The sequence below is a fragment of the Neofelis nebulosa genome, chromosome 3, assembly GCF_028018385.1.
Source record: "Neofelis nebulosa isolate mNeoNeb1 chromosome 3, mNeoNeb1.pri, whole genome shotgun sequence".
Lineage (NCBI taxonomy): Eukaryota > Metazoa > Chordata > Mammalia > Carnivora > Felidae > Neofelis > Neofelis nebulosa.
Window position 1 is genome coordinate 197,997,880 of NC_080784.1, and position 15,590 is coordinate 198,013,469.

The 15,590-nt window shown below is 44.1% G+C and overlaps 1 long non-coding RNA gene across 4 annotated transcripts in view; it reads left to right on the forward strand.

The window, feature by feature from the left end:
- Positions 1-15,590, forward strand: part of LOC131507817 (uncharacterized) — a 90,349-nt gene that overhangs the window by 58,830 nt on the left and 15,929 nt on the right. For all 4 annotated transcript variants that reach the window (XR_009259729.1, XR_009259728.1, XR_009259727.1 and 1 more), the window contains one exon: positions 15,234-15,314. This is a non-coding gene — a long non-coding RNA (uncharacterized LOC131507817). The remainder of the gene's footprint in view (positions 1-15,233; positions 15,315-15,590) is intronic.

Consider the following 15,590-nt stretch of genomic DNA (forward strand, 5'->3'; position numbering starts at 1 on the left):
TATGCAAGTGATGAATCATGGGACTCTACTCCCCAAACCAGGAGCACACTGTATACACTGTATATTAGCCAACATGACAATAAGTTATATTAAAAAGAAAAAGAAACCAAGACCCACGTTTTTTTCATTCTCTGCAGGAAGAAATGGTTTCCTCTGTGAGGGTCTTCTCGTAATGCCTCTTTTACTAGAGACACAAACTCTACGGACACAGAAATGTTGTTCACATCTATTTCTCCGGTATTACATTAATATATAAATACCCCGAAGTGCCCAGAGAAAAATCACCCCAAAGCACTAATCCTGCCGACCCGTACCTAGTGCAGTTCATAGATTTTTAAAACTAATTTGCGTATGATCAAAGCAGGGAAAAGGAGAGAAGCAGGGACTTTGATGGAGCTGAGTGGTATTTTCTGAGTCACTTCCTGGCGGGAAGAGCTAAGACCCGATGAGCTAGCATTCCTGTGGCTAGTTTCTCTTTAAAAAATGAAAAAAGAGGGGTGCCTGGGTGGCTCAGTCGGTTAAGCGTCCGACTTTAGCTCAGGTCACGATCTCATGGTCTGTGAGTTCGAGCCCCACGTCGGGCTCTGGGCTGATGGCTCAGAGCCTGGAGCCTGCTTCCGAATCTGTGTCTCCCTCTCTCTCTGCTCATGCTCTGTCTCTCTCTGTCTCAAAAATAAAATAAAATGTTAAAAAAAATGAAAAAAGAAGAGGAAGCAGGTTGAGGCGAAGGAGGAGGAAAAAAAGGACAATATTGCCAGGAGAGAGTCTGAAAATTGAGTCGCGATCGATCCTTGAGATGGGTGGTAGATATTAAGCATGTCCTGAACATCTGAGCAATGCTGACTATGTCCTCTGACACTTAGAAGTCTCGGGAATACACAAGACATCCTGTTTGCTCTGGGCCCCCGGTTCCATCCACTGAATTCCCCACCCCAATCCTTTGAAGACCAACCCCTATGAACTGACATTCTTCCTCAGGCTGCAGATACTTGGCAGGTTTCTAGTGACGCGGAAGAAGAAAGCCAGCGAGAGGGAAAGAATAAAGTAGGAGAAGGGGTGCGAGGGAGAGAGGCCACCGAGAGAGAGAAAGAAAGAGGAAGAGGAGAGGAAAGGATGGTAATTTTGAATTCAGTAAAATGAAGTTCCAAATGGTGTATCCATATTTTATATTCAGGGAGAGGGAAGGAAAGAGAGAGAGGGAGGGAGACAGGGGGAGACGGAGAGAGGAGAGAGAGAGAGAGAGAGAGAGAGAGAGAGAGAGAGAGAGAGAGAGAGAGAGAGAGAATGTGACCAGCTCTTTCTCTGGCAACTCACCCTTCCCCAAAGGTTAGGACAATGAAGGGGAAGCAACTCCCATGTCTTGAAGGCTCCTTGCTGGCCAAGGACTCTCCTAGATGTTTTGCACCTACGACCTTACAGAGTGTCTATTTTCTGATTTAAGTGTTATGATCTCCTCCTAGAAGTGAATGAAATTGGCTCAGAATGTGTGAGTGACCATGTTGAGAGGGCAGGTGGATGGGTCAGGTCCACACTGCCGTTGGGTTTAGACCCAATTGCAAGTCAATGTCTTGACTGCATAGACAGGACATAAATTATTTAAAAACACATAGATGGGGTGCCTGGGTGGCTCGGTCAGTTAAGCGTCCGACTTCAGCTCAGGTCATGATCTCACGGGCTGTGAGTTCGAGCCCCGCGTCGGGCTCTGTGCTGACAGCTCAGAGCCTGGAGCCTGTTTCAGATTCTGTGTCTCCCTCTCTCTCTGCCCCTACCCCACTCGTGCTCTGTCTCCCTCTGTCTCAAAAATAAATAAACATTAGAAAAAATTAAAAAGAAAAAAACAACACATAGAAACCTCAAAGGCAGGGAGGAGACCCTAAGATTGTCCTTGCTTGTTTCACGGAGCCTGGGTGAGGAAATTGGTCCCTGGGCTGGGAGCTGGAAGCACCCACTATTAAGGCCGACCGGTTTAACACAGTGAGTCTCAAGTGTTTGGGGGAGACATTAATTAATGCTTTGAGAAGGTAACCTGTGCTCGAATAGACTTGGCATATGCTGGGTTAATCTGCAGGACTTCTCAGAGCCTTTAATATGCTAATGTGCACCTTGGCCCTCTAAAAGCCTGCAGCCTGCAGCCCCCTTTCCTTACATCTTTTGAGACTACTTGTGCTCAGAATATATATTGCTGTGGAGTCCCTGACTTAGGCTCACTCTGAGCCACTCGGGGGGCTTCTTCAGGAATGTAGAAATCAAAACAGATGAGTATCTCTCCAGCTGCCTGGACATGAGAGCAGGGAAGGCAACAACTTCATGGGCATCCCACTGGCCAGGAGTGCAGACGCACAAGAAGGTCAGGGCAGTGGCGGGAGGGGGGGACACTCTGGAGCCCTCTGCACAGCGCCAGCCCCAGCACTGCTTGTCTTCCATTGCAATAACCCAGCTCCAGGATCCCATCAGGTACCAGACATCCTTCCATGAGATCCCCTTAGTGGTTTGAGCTGCTTTACTCAGGATTTCCGTTACATAAGTAACAAAGTAATACAAAGTAATTAAAATGAATACCCAGCAATCAAACAAAAAAATATATAAAGTGTTTGAAATCAATGCAATGGCAGTTTTGTTTGCCTGGAAGGAATAGTAAAAAAAGGAAAGAGGGATTTTAGAACAGTAATGTGTGAGCAGGAGGGCAGAGAAAACAGTTCCTAAGCCAGCGGTGAAGTCCGAAGGGTTTCAAGTGGCAGCAGATTGCACATCCACCTACAGACTGGAAGATTCTTTGTGTTATCTGAAAATATTACCACACTTATTCATTCATAACCACACTCTTCCCCCTCCTCCTCCTCCTCCTCCTCCTTCTTCTTCTTCTCCTTCTCCTCCTCCTCCTCCTCCTCCTCCTCCTCCTTCCTCTAATTGATTCCCAAAGATCCACATGAAGACATACTTAGTGTTGCAGACACCAAGAGGGACATCAGGGGAGGGGGAGAGAGAGAGGGAGAGAGACAGTCCCAAGCTGGCTCTGCACCATCAGCACAGAGCCTGATGTGGGACTCGATCCCACGAACCACGAAATCATGACCTGAACCAAAATCAAGAGTCGGATGCTCAACTGACTGAGCCACCCGGGCACCCCTTAAGCGTCTTAATGGAAGAAACCAGTGATGGGGGTGCAGGTCAGAAAAGTCTTCATAGTGGAGGTGTCTATGAACTAGTCCTTGAGAATCCAAAAGGCACTGACCACACCAAGAAAAAGAAAGGGCATTCCAAGAGAATCTAATAGTGACTATTTTTGTCTTGCTTTTAGAGTTCATTGGGTAGAGTTGTTTATATAGGAAAGCTGGGCCAGGCTGTGAGGGCCCATGCATGTGATACATGTCTAATTATAGTTTGGATGTACTCTAGGTATAACAAGAGAGCCAAGATATCAGGGAAGCAGCGAAAGGTGAACTCAAGGGAAACGAATGTGTCTGATTGGAGCAAAGGGAACAGCCAGAAACAGAAAAGGCATGTAAGTAAAAAGGACTTTAGAAGGAGTCAATAACGCTAGATTGTGTTTGTTGCTCTGTTATTACTTTTGGAGGGTTTACATGTTATATCGTATGTGATGTGTTCGTTCCTTTTATTTATTCTTTTACTTAGCCAATATTTACTGAGCTCTGTGCTAGGGGTGGGGCGCAGAGACGAATAAGAGTTGGCCCCTGCCCCAGCAGGCCAGTTGGAGAGGTATGCAGATGGAATTGGCAAAACTGAGTGATGAGTTGGGGGTTACCGGGGAGGGAAGAATTAGGGACAAAGTCTCAGAGTTCCAGAGCTGCTGCGCTCCAGGGAGATAGTGGCATGGCGGCAATCCTGTGATCAATGTGGGTTAGTGACAAATATGCCATGGCACTGAGAGATGATGGTGATCACTGGGCCTCTGAGGCAAAGCTGGGAGTCAAACTAAGAGTCAAAGCATCGAATACTTACTGTTTTTGTTTTCATCTTGATGATTTAAAATGGGGAAGGGATAGAAGCCCAAGGCCTTTGGCTCTTATAAAAATGCACCTTCTGTTTTAAAAAGACAAGAGCTTGGGATGCCTGGGTGGCCCAATTGGTTGAGTGACCGACTCTTTATTTTGGCTCAGGTCATGATCCCCGTGGGATCAAAACCCATGTTGGGCTCCTCACTGAGTGTGGAGCCTGCTTGAGATTCTCTCCCTCCCTCTCTCTCTCTCTCCTTCTTCCCCTCTCCCCCGCTTGCTCTCTCTCTCTCCTTCTTCCCCTCTCCCCCGCTTGCTCTCTCTCTCTCCTTCTTCCCCTCTCCCCCGCTTGCTCTCTCTCTCTCCTTCTTCCCCTCTCCCCTGCTTGCTCTCTCTCTCTCCTTCTTCCCCTCTCCCCTGGTTGGTCTCTCTCTCTCTCTTTCTGTCAAAAAAAAAGAAAAAAGACAAGAACATTAGTTTCATACGTTGTTGAGGTTAAAACCCCATCCCATCGCTAAATTATGATGTGGCTTGGAGCAAATTACTTCTCGGCCCTAGTCCCCTCACCTCTAAAGGGCAATATTCCTGGATGAGATGGACATTATTGGCATGTGCTGGTGTTTGGATCACTGATATTTTGGAACAGAAAAGGCCTAAGACTTGCCCGCCCATGGTAGGTGTTCCTGAAATGTTAATTTCCGTTCACCATGCACTTTGTCTTTTTAATTACTAACGTAAGGTTTCATATTTTAAAGCATCAAGTAAATTATGTTTTGCTTTTTAGAAGATGCACAGCTACTCTCCTCATAAGCAAGTCTACTAAGGAGAATTTCAGTGGAAAATTCCTTATAGTGAATGAAAAAAAACAAAAACAACAACAAAACAAAGGCTTTCGGGTGTGTCCCAGGCACCCAGGCATAACTAGAAATTAAATACATTTTTAAAAATACTCAACTGACTCCTCAAACACTTGGAGGTATTTTCAGGTATTTGGGGTTCTTCCATGTATAAAATATACAATGTTTTTGTAATACTGGTAATTTGGTGACAGATGCTGCTGACTTTCCATATAATGGAACATGTAAAAATGAGGAAGCAATTAAGGCATTTTTAGTTCCCTCTGAGGCTTGCAAAAATTGCTTAAATATAGCTATCCAAAACAACATACATTTTTTTTTTATCAAAGCCAAATTTAATGTTATTTAATGCTCAACCTTTTGGCCAGGAATAGATGTCAAGTTTTTCTTTTTATTGTTATTTTTAATTTAAACAAATGTTGCCTTGGATCGCTTTCCCTTTAGTAGAATGTTTGTGAGTCTCCGAGGAAACTCGGAGCATGCTTTTTTCTCACCATAGCATTTACGAAGGATGCTGGCTTCTCTCGCGGAAGGGAATGTTGCAAACATCAAATGCATGCCATAGCACATGGCGCGGTCGTGTCCCACTTTCCTTCCTGTCTCTGCCACTTGGAATTCGGCACACCTTTCAAGGCCCAGCTCGATTTGCTTGCAGTGCAAAGACCTTAGAGTTTGCTGCCGGTGTGTGTGTGTGTGGGGTGGGTATTGTAATAGTGATGCCTTTGGACTCTAAACTCAGGCAAGTTCTCTATTCATATTCCTTGGGCTGGTTTCTTAAATTTCTGAGCCTCACTCTTTCCTTCGATCAAATGGGAGCCATAGTATTTCATACGGTGGCTGAGAGAAGAAGGAATGCAACAATCGGCTATTGTTACTGCCGCCTAAAACCCATCCCCCTTCCGGGAGTCGCACTGCAATTGTACTTTGGACATCTCCGTGAAGAGACTGTCAGTCAAGGTGACCTGCTTCTCCTGGCCAATAGGTGGCCATGTGACCAAAGTGAGACCAATCAGAGATTCTCTCCCTGAGATCTGAGTCTTGAGGGGAGGGACCCCCAAGACAGAAACACTTGGCACTCTTCTTTTTTTTTTTTCATTTTTCTTTTTTCCGTATATGAAGTTTATTGTCAAATTGGTTTCCATACAACACCCAGTGCTCATCCCAAAAGGTGCCCTCCTCAATACCCATCACCCACCTTCCCCTCCCTCTCACCCCCCATCAACCCTCAGTTTGTTCTCAGTTTTTAAGAGTCTATTATGCTTTGGCTCTCTCCCACTCTAACCTCTTTTCTTTTTTTTTTTTTCCTTCCCCTCCCCCATGGGTTTCTGTTAAGTTTCTCAGGATCCACATAAGAGTGAAACCATATGGTATCTGTCTTTCTCTGTATGGCTTATTTCACTTAGCATCACACTCTCCAGTTCCATCCACGTTGCTACAAAGGGCCAGATTTCATCCTTTCTCATTGCCACGTAGTACTCCATTGTGTATATAGACCACAATTTCTTTATCCATTCATCAGTTGATGGACATTTAGGCTCTTTCCATCATTTGGCTACTGTTGAGAGTCACTTGGCACTCTTCTTATTGACAATGGTGGCTTTAAGCCATCAGGACTCCCTACCTGGATCTCCAGAAACCATCCTGGGTCCTGGGTCTTTGTGAAACCCAGTTCTTCTAGAGTTCTTCCATCCCCTGGATTTCTAGTAACTTTTTTCTTAGGCTATAAATAATTGATTTCTGTTGCTTACCATCAGACAACTGCCACTAACTATTAGCTCCTTCACCTTTTTCTTTCTTGTAACAAAATCTCTTTGTGGTTCCCCCACATGAATGATCAAGCTTTCCTCCCCCCCAGATGGTGTTGCTTGTATCATTATTAATGATCTTTGACTCATTACACCTTGAGGGGCACTAGTTCGTGGCCCTGGCTCCTTCTTGGACCTTCTTTCTTGAGGGTGGGACGTCTGTACACAGCATTTGCTTTGCTGTCTTGCCCATCTGCCCAGGTGTGGGGCCCTGCAGGAAAGCACCTGTCCTTAAGGACTAGCTCCCCAACAAAATGGCATCTGGACTAAATGACTGGGAATTCCCATACTCCGCAGGCCTTTGGGCTGAGAAATATCCTGGTAGAGACAAATCAAATCAAAACAAAACGTTTAAACGTAGTATTTTCTCAATTAATTGGAACAAATAAACCACCCCCTACCATGAATACTGTTTTTTGGGGTAGGCCTGCGGGGAAGCAGTGGGGTGAATGTGTCTGTGGAGAACACACAGCCATAGGCGTGGCATTCTGGGGTCTTCTGGAGCCGAGGTGCAGAGTCTCAGTGGTTCTGAGATCACCCCAGATTTCTCAGTAAGGAATCCAATTTGATTCATTACCATTTTATGTAAATAATTATTTTTTTCAACAAATATTTATGGACGGGTACTTTACTCAATAATGAAACCGCTGCTTTGTAGTGGGCCCTGCACCTGAGTTTGGGATGTAAGGAAAAATAAAATGTAGTCTCCACTCCCTAGGGGTGCGCACAGAGGGTGAGCCCAGGGCAACAGTGGTGATTTCAACAAAGTAGGACAGGTGCTGGGATGTAGCAGACGTGGTGTATTATGGGAGTGCAAAAGGAGGCATGATGTACCTAGGTAGGGGTGGTTAGGGGAGGGCATAGTGGATGTCATTACACCTGAGCTAGGTCTTTTATTTTTATTTTTTTTTTATTAAAATGTTTTAAATGCTTATTTATTTATTTTGAGAGAGAGAGAGACAGCATGAGTAGGGGAGGAACAGAGAGAGGGAGAGAGAGAGACTCCCAGGCAGTCTCCACACTGTCAGCACAGAGCCTGGTGTGGGGCTCAAACTCCCGCACCGTGAGATCATGACCTGAATTGAAATTAGACGCTTTACTGACTGAGTCACCCAGTCACTCTGGCCTGAGCCGATTCCTGAGGGGTGGATAAGAGCTATTGTCTCTGGGAGTGATAATGTCATAGTCCTAGGACATGTACGAGGGCTTACACTCATGGAGGACCTTTATGCGTGTTTTAAATTTAATCCTTACTCATATGGGAGTGGGTGCAGAGAGAAATTTGTACCTGACCCCACACCCTGAGGTCCCAGACAGAGCTAAGTATTTTCGTTTTTCTTAACACCTCACACCCACCTTTCCTGTGGCTTTTACCCCATGATTTTGAGTATTTGTCTCCTTTTAGCAGAATGTGTGTGGTCTAAATAGATCACAGGGATGGTTCTTCAAAGCCCTCCCCTCCCCCACCCCCCGGCTTTGCTTATGCACAGCACGGAGAGCACCACCAGGCACCTGTCAGGCTTTCGTGATGACTGGTTTCATTACTGTCAGCCTTGGAAAAATTGATCTGACCACAGTCAGAGCATGGCCCTCCATGCCCTACCTCCTGTATCTCCGTATTTTAAGACTTGACTTTGACCAACGTTTAGCTAAATTTCAGGCACACACGGAGACTCTATACATAATTGTTGAGTGCGTCTGAGCTGAGATACAGAAGTCTAAATGAGCTTCACATTAAGAGACCATAGGGCCTGGTTTCCAAAGCAGAGGGGAAAGGACATTCTTGAGGTGTGGTGGCACAAAGGCCTAGGTGACTGTCATACAAAGTCGTTCCTGAGGTTGGGACAGACTTGGCATAACCTCTGTCAGTTGTGAGGTTTTGGGTTCCAGTGTTAATGCTCAGCACCATAGATGGTGGTATCTCCTTCCATTTGAGGTTACCACCTGAAGTATCTTACCTCTATTATATCTAAGGACCTGTCCTCTGGAGTTGGTGGCTTTTCACTAGACTGCTTAATCAGGGACCTTGAGGTTCAGAAAACCTAACTGACTTCCTTGATCAAAAGTTGAGATACGATGATTTGCGATAGGTTCTCTTTCCTGCTACAAATATGGATGCTATGCAGCTCTTAACTGACACATATTCTAGAAAATTCTAGTGGAAGCAGAAAAGAATAAGCAGCTGAAGGCACACTGGAGCAGCTGGGCTGGGTGGGGAATGGATTCTCCATTTCCCATGCTGAACTCCTTTGATGTCATAGCAAGTTGGACATCAAGATGCTCAACTCCTGAGTTATAAACTTAAAAAAAGGAAACATATTCTCTATTCCTCCACCATGTTTCAAGTTTCTAACCTTCATAATGCACTACAGCTTTGGATCGTAATTACCAAGATAAATGACAAACATATTTTTTTAAAAAATATGTTCCCTGGCCGAGGCCGCCTGACAGGCTGCTTTGGTCTGTTTCCATGTGTCCTCTATGAGGTGCGTTGGCAAGAGCCTCTGAAGAAATTTTCATCTCTCTTAAGCCCAGATTCTACTTTTCTGCAAAATGTCTTTACATTTTTCCATATGGATTTTTTTCATATGTTCCATATCTTCTTGGGCCAAAGAGACCCAAGTGTAAAACCTAGAACAGCAGTTACCTAAGAGGTTGGTAACCGCATCCTCATGGGGTTCATTATGTTCTCCTTGTCCTTGGCTTCTCCCCGACCTGTTTTACCCATGATCATTTTTCTGGTAGTTGATTGATATTTAAAGCATAAACGCAGGCACACACACACACACACCCGCCCTTAAAAATGTAGTGAACCTAGACTATTTCAAGGGGCATCAAATTTAATGTCCAAGTCCTTGAGTAGTCATATTGTGTTCTTGAGCATGAAATGATGTTTATCCATGCCACCCACTGGGTGACCTGAGACGACTTTACCCATAAATTTTGGGGGTGGCCAAGACTGATGTTGGAACAAAGTACACCTGCCCTTTCCTCCACATTTCTCTTGTAGCTTTCCCCAAGCCATAAAATCTGGGAAAGGTGCTGGACTAGAAGTCAGGATTGGAGCCCCCATGTAGCCCACACATTGCTGCCTCAAGTGCTCTTTGGGCCTTGGCCAAGTCTCTTGATCTCCGTATTAGTTCCTTTGACTTTAAGATAGCTCTTGTTCAACCTGTTTCATAAGATGTAGCATTAAAATGCAAATTCTTTTGGGATATGTCAAATAGTACGCATTCGCACTTACTTTACCTCACTAGGAGCAAGTAATCATTTGCACGTCAGAGGCTTCGTTGTTTATCCAAAATTGAAATTCTCATTTCCCTCTTTTAATTGCATCCTCTCCACTGGTCAGAAAAAAAAAAAAATAGGTTGTGTAGCAGACCTAAGCTGTTGGTAAATGGACAATGACCTTCAATTAGGAAAAAGTAGATAAGCCAGGGCAGGATGAATGAATTATAACACAGAGACACATTTTAGGTTTGACTTTTCTTTTAGCTAACTCTGTTGTCTTTGTCTCCATACTCTTGATTAGTTTAGTGTTTGAATAGCCAGTGCTCACAGGCTTAAATGCGTTCTTGACTTTACATGGTGCATGAGAGAGTGGTCCGGGTGGATTAGAGCTCCTTACTGAAAACCCGGTCTGGTTTGGCTAGTCTTCCTGACCGGGAGAATGTCTGCTTTATTGAGACAGCGACATGCCTCACTGAAGAGCAGTCTAGGTCAGTCAAATGCGTTTGAGTGCACGTGTCATCCAATGGGCAAGACCTCCCATGCAATTGTCTGCTTTTTGCTTAGAGTTGTCCAGCTTTCATCTCCATTGGTGCTCCTCCAACAGTAATTTCCTTTTGGAACAATGTCGTTTTGATAGGATTTTGACTAATAGTGTGTGTTATGAGCTGGATTATGTCTCCCTAAAATTTGTTTGGGAAAGTGTAGTCCCTAGGACCTCAGAGTCTGCACTTACTTGGAAATAGGGTCATTATACAGGTAATCGGTTAAAATGAGGTCATCAGGGTAGAGGGCCATAATCTAATATGACTGGTGTCCTTATAGCAAGGGGCAGTTTAGACACAGAGATACACATATAGGGAAGATGATTTACTATTTTAAAAAATGTTTTTATTTATCTTTGAGACAGAGAGAGAGACAGAGCACAAGCCAGGGAGGAACAGAGAGGTGGGGGACATAGAATCTGAAGCAGGCTCCAGGCTCTGAGCTGTCAGCACGGAGCCTGACGTGGGGCTTGAACTCATAGACTGTGAGATCATGACCTGAGCTGAAGTCGAACACTCAACCGACTGAGCCACCCAGGCGCCGTGGGAAGATGATTTAAACAGACATAGGAGAGGGGCACCTGGGTGGTTCAGTAGGTTAAACATCTGACTCCTAATTTTGGCTCAGATCATGATCTTACACCTGGGTGGCTCAGTCAGTTAAGCGTCCAACTCTTGATTTTGGCTCAGGTCCTGATCTCAGAGTTCATGAAATTGACTCCCATGTTGGGCTTTGTGCTGACAGCACAGAGCCTGCTTAGGATTCTCTCTCTCCCTCTCTCCCTGCCCCTCCCCTGCTCACACACACTCTCTCAAAATAAATAAATAAACATTAAAAAATAAATAAAGAGACATAGGGAAAGGTGGGTATCTGCAAAGGATAGAGACCTGTAGCAGGTCCTTGCCAACCAACCCTCAGAAGGAACGAGCCTGCTGACACCTTGATTTTGGACTTCTAGGCTCCAGAACCGTGAGCTAAATTTCTGTGGTATAAGCCATCACTCGTGGTGCTTTGTCACTGCAGTCCTAGCAAACTACTGGTGTTAATAGCAATGGTTAATTCTAGCTTTGATGTGTTGAGCGCCTACTACATTTTGCGTCCACCGCGTACATTGATGTCACTCTTGCCTGGAGTCGTCAGTGAAGGTCTCCATCAGAGGACGGCTTTACAAGCAGATAATGAAAAATAATAAGGAGCTAACTCTTTGGATTATAGGAAGGAGAACGTTCTGAGCAGGGGGAAATAGTAAATTCGAAGGCTTTAACAGGATATGTAACTGGACATATTAAAGAAGCAGAAAGGCTAGCACAACTAGGTTCACATGTCTAGAGAGCAGACTGGTACCCACTAGATCAGGGAGATATGCCTGTTGGTAGTCAGGTAGGGCCCGCTCAGCTGTTCTACAATACAGCTGAGCTCCCTGTTGTCAGCTTGCATACGGGGGACCTCTTCTTGTGAGCTATTTCTCATGTCAGTCCATTTCTATAAAAGATTGTGCATAGATTTGGAGGAAAACTTATACTTTTTTGAAGAAGCAACTTCTATCCAATATCTCAAGGACGTCTTCCTCCAACCCTGTGCAGGTCAGAGGTAAAATGGAGCAACGGTTCAAGAGGAAAGGGGTGATTCTTTTTTTCAACATTTTTTTTTTTTTTGGGACAGAGAGAGACAGAGCATGAACGGGGGAGGGGCAGTGAGAGAGGGAGACACAGAATCGGAAACAGGCTCCAGGCTCCGAGCCATCAGCCCAGAGCCTGACGCGGGGCTCGAACTCACGGACCGCGAGATCGTGACCTGGCTGAAGTCGGATGCTTAACCGACTGTGCCACCCAGGCGCCGGAAAGGGGTGATTCTTAAAGAGAATGGTGAGAAAACCACAAAACCCAGAGAATCTAGACGCACACTTAGAGAGAGACTGAGTCAAGCCCAGAGGCCATACATCCTGACCCTGAAATCAGTATGACTGTTGTTCCTCACACTTTGTGTAAGTAAGTGCAATATGGGGCATTTAAAAGAAAGTGGTACTAGGCATTTATCCAAGGGATACAGGTGTGCTGTTTCGAAGGGACACGTGCACCCCCATGTTTATAGCAGCACTATCAACAATAGCCAAAGTCTGGAAAGAGCCCAAATGTCCATCGATGGATGAATGGATAAAGAAAATGTGGAATATATATACAATGGAGTATTACTCGGCAATCAAAAAGAATGGAATCTTGCCATTTGCAACTATGTGGAGGGTATTATGCTAAGTGAAATTAGAGAAATACAAAAATCATAGGACTTCACTCATATGAGGACTTTAAGAGACAAAACAGATGAACATAAGGGAAGGGAAACAAAAATAATAGAAAACAGGGAGGGGGACAAAACAGAAGAGACCCATAAATGTGGAGAACAAACTGAGGGTTATGGGAGAGGTTGTGGGAGGGGAGATGGGCTAAATGGGTCAGGGGCACCAAGGAATCTACTCCTGAAATCATTGTTCCACTAGATGCTAACTAATTTGGATGTAAATTTAAAAAATAATAAAACAAGTTAAAAAATAAATAAATAAAAGAAAGTGGTCTGCATGGAGAAAGTCCAGCTCTTGAAATCTCATTTATTCTCTGCACAAGTGTGACTTTCATCCAGCAAGTCTTTCTGTTTTTCTACCGAACCCACTATCTCCCTCCTTCAAAATCTACCTCTCTAGGACATCGCTTTATATTCTCCTTGTGCATGTCTTATTTTCCCTGCAAGGGAAGAAACTTCATTCATTTAATGTGCTTCCACAGGGGAGGGTTTACTTATATAGACCCATAGCCAATGAGTTAATGTGAGTGCAAGAATTGAATAAAAACAGTAAAAAGGTCACTTGTAGATATCTACCCGAAAGAAATATCCACACACTGATGTGTGCACCAGGCAATGTTCACAGGAACTTTATTTATAATAGCCCCAAAGTAGAAATAGCTTAATGCCCATCAACTGGGGAATGGATAGACAAAATGTGACGTATCTGTGCAATGGAATAAGAAGGAATAACTACTGATGCTACATTGTAGATGAACTTCAAAACCATGATGCTAAGTGGAGGAAGTCAGACACAAGAGACCACACGCTATAGAATTCCATCGATATGAAGTGTCTAGAAAGGGAAATTTATAGAGACATAAAGTAGATTAATGGTTGCCTGGGGCGAGGGGTAGGGATGAGGGTTACCATGACTGGGCATGAAATATGTAAAATATGCCTTAATAAAGCTGTTAAAAATAACTAAAATATGATCCAAGATTACTAGAGCGTGGGGTACAGAGGAAGGCAGAGGAGAGCACCACTCTGGCCCTTTACCACATGCTCACATCATATAAAGATGCCAATATAGCACTCTGCCTTCTAGAGTTAAAAAAAAAAGTTATGGAACAGTCTGCCGATTCCTATAACCATCAGCAGTACCTGAAATCAGGTTGATCAGTTGTGAATCAATAGTCCTGTTGCATTTTTTTCTGTGGTGGGATAATATTCATATTTTTTTAATATAAAAGATAGAGACGCCATGCCATGCATGTCCAAGTGAGTTGCGGTCTCCCCTCTATTGTGTTTTAAATGTATTCGTTTTTACCCAAATGTATGAGTAGAAGAACAATCAACGAGTTCCAATAGCACTTTACACAAGAGAGATTAATTCTACCAATGAGAAGGGCCGCTGGAGAAAATGGTATGGGAGCTGGCATTTTTGGTCTAAATTTATTCTGCGAATGTTTTCATAGAGAAGACTGTATGCAGCCTGCCCTCTCTAGAAATAGCTCATTAAGTCTTTTGCATAATGGATGGTGAACTAGTTTGCAAAGGAAAACATAATTAGTCACGCAATTGAATCCTTCAACCTGAATGACAGGACCATTTCCTAAAAAACAAGGCCATTTAAAATAGCATTAGGTGTGCCCTTTCCTAGCGGAAAGGAGCCTGGATCCTTTTACTGTAGTGTATTTCAACCATCCAAGGCAACGTTCTATTAGACTCCAAGAATTGCCCCCAAAATCTACAAACTGTATCACGTTAGGTTTTGAGCTATTTAGAAAGGAAATGCTTGCCGCCAACTGGAAGACGCTATTCACTACTATCAGGTAGAAACACTTATTATTCTTGGGACTATCAGTGGGGATCTTTGCCATGTTTTACCAGCCGACTTTTCTATGACATGAAGGGAAGCTCTGGGGAAGTGCCCAAGTCTCTGGCACACTTTGCCCCAGCCACTTTCATTTTCAATATTGGGTGAAAGTCTGTTATGAATGTTTTCTGGCCAAGACAGGATTTCAGCGTTTTTTTTTTTTTCCCTGCAAAAACGTCTTGTGGTATCTTGAGATCAACTACGTCAAATTTCATTTAGAACAATCTTTTGGACAATCAGAAATTTACAAGTTACATGTCTATTTCTACCTGGTGACTGGGTTGGGACATGTGACATATTAATTACGAAATAGCTAGAACGCAGCCAATACCAAAGAGGTTTGAAAGTCGTGGAGGGTGGGACCTGTAAGGGTTTTAGAGATAGAACTCCTTCATTCTGAGAAGAGGAATTTGAGGCATGGGGACGTTGATTGCTTTCCTTAGCAGCAAAGCCAGGACTAAATTGACATCGTCTGGACTTTCCGTCCGCTGCTTTTCCCACTACAGCAAGCACCCTGCAGGCCAACTCTACCCCGCTCTTCCTAGTACAATTCCTCCAGGAGATGGGACACTGCCTGCTAATAAAATCTATATGCTCTTTTGTCCTTTCTGGAAAGCTCTCACGTGTAATTTATTGGTAGCATCTCTGAAGAACAGAATTAATGTTTTTATTTGGCTGTCGTTCCTGATAGTGGAGGAGCCAGAAGGCTGCGGCAAATGAAGGCATTTGCATGGTCTCAAAATGTCAGCATGGTATGGAAGTTCTGTCCAAGGTGAGTCAGGTCAAACCCTTCGTTTCTTTTTTCAAAAGGTAAAACATAGGTTATTAATGTATCCCATGAAAACTTCTAAGCCATAAAATTAGCCACAAGTTTGGGAACAGGATCTTTGCTCTTAAAACCACCCTAAATTGCTTCTTTCCGGGTATGTTTACTCAATATCAACATAGGGTTCACGGAGAGATTTTGGGAATCAGGAGGTAGTCCTACGGTGGCACATACACCTCTCGAGAGCAGGACAAAGCAGTCACCCATTCACTCACTCTTCTA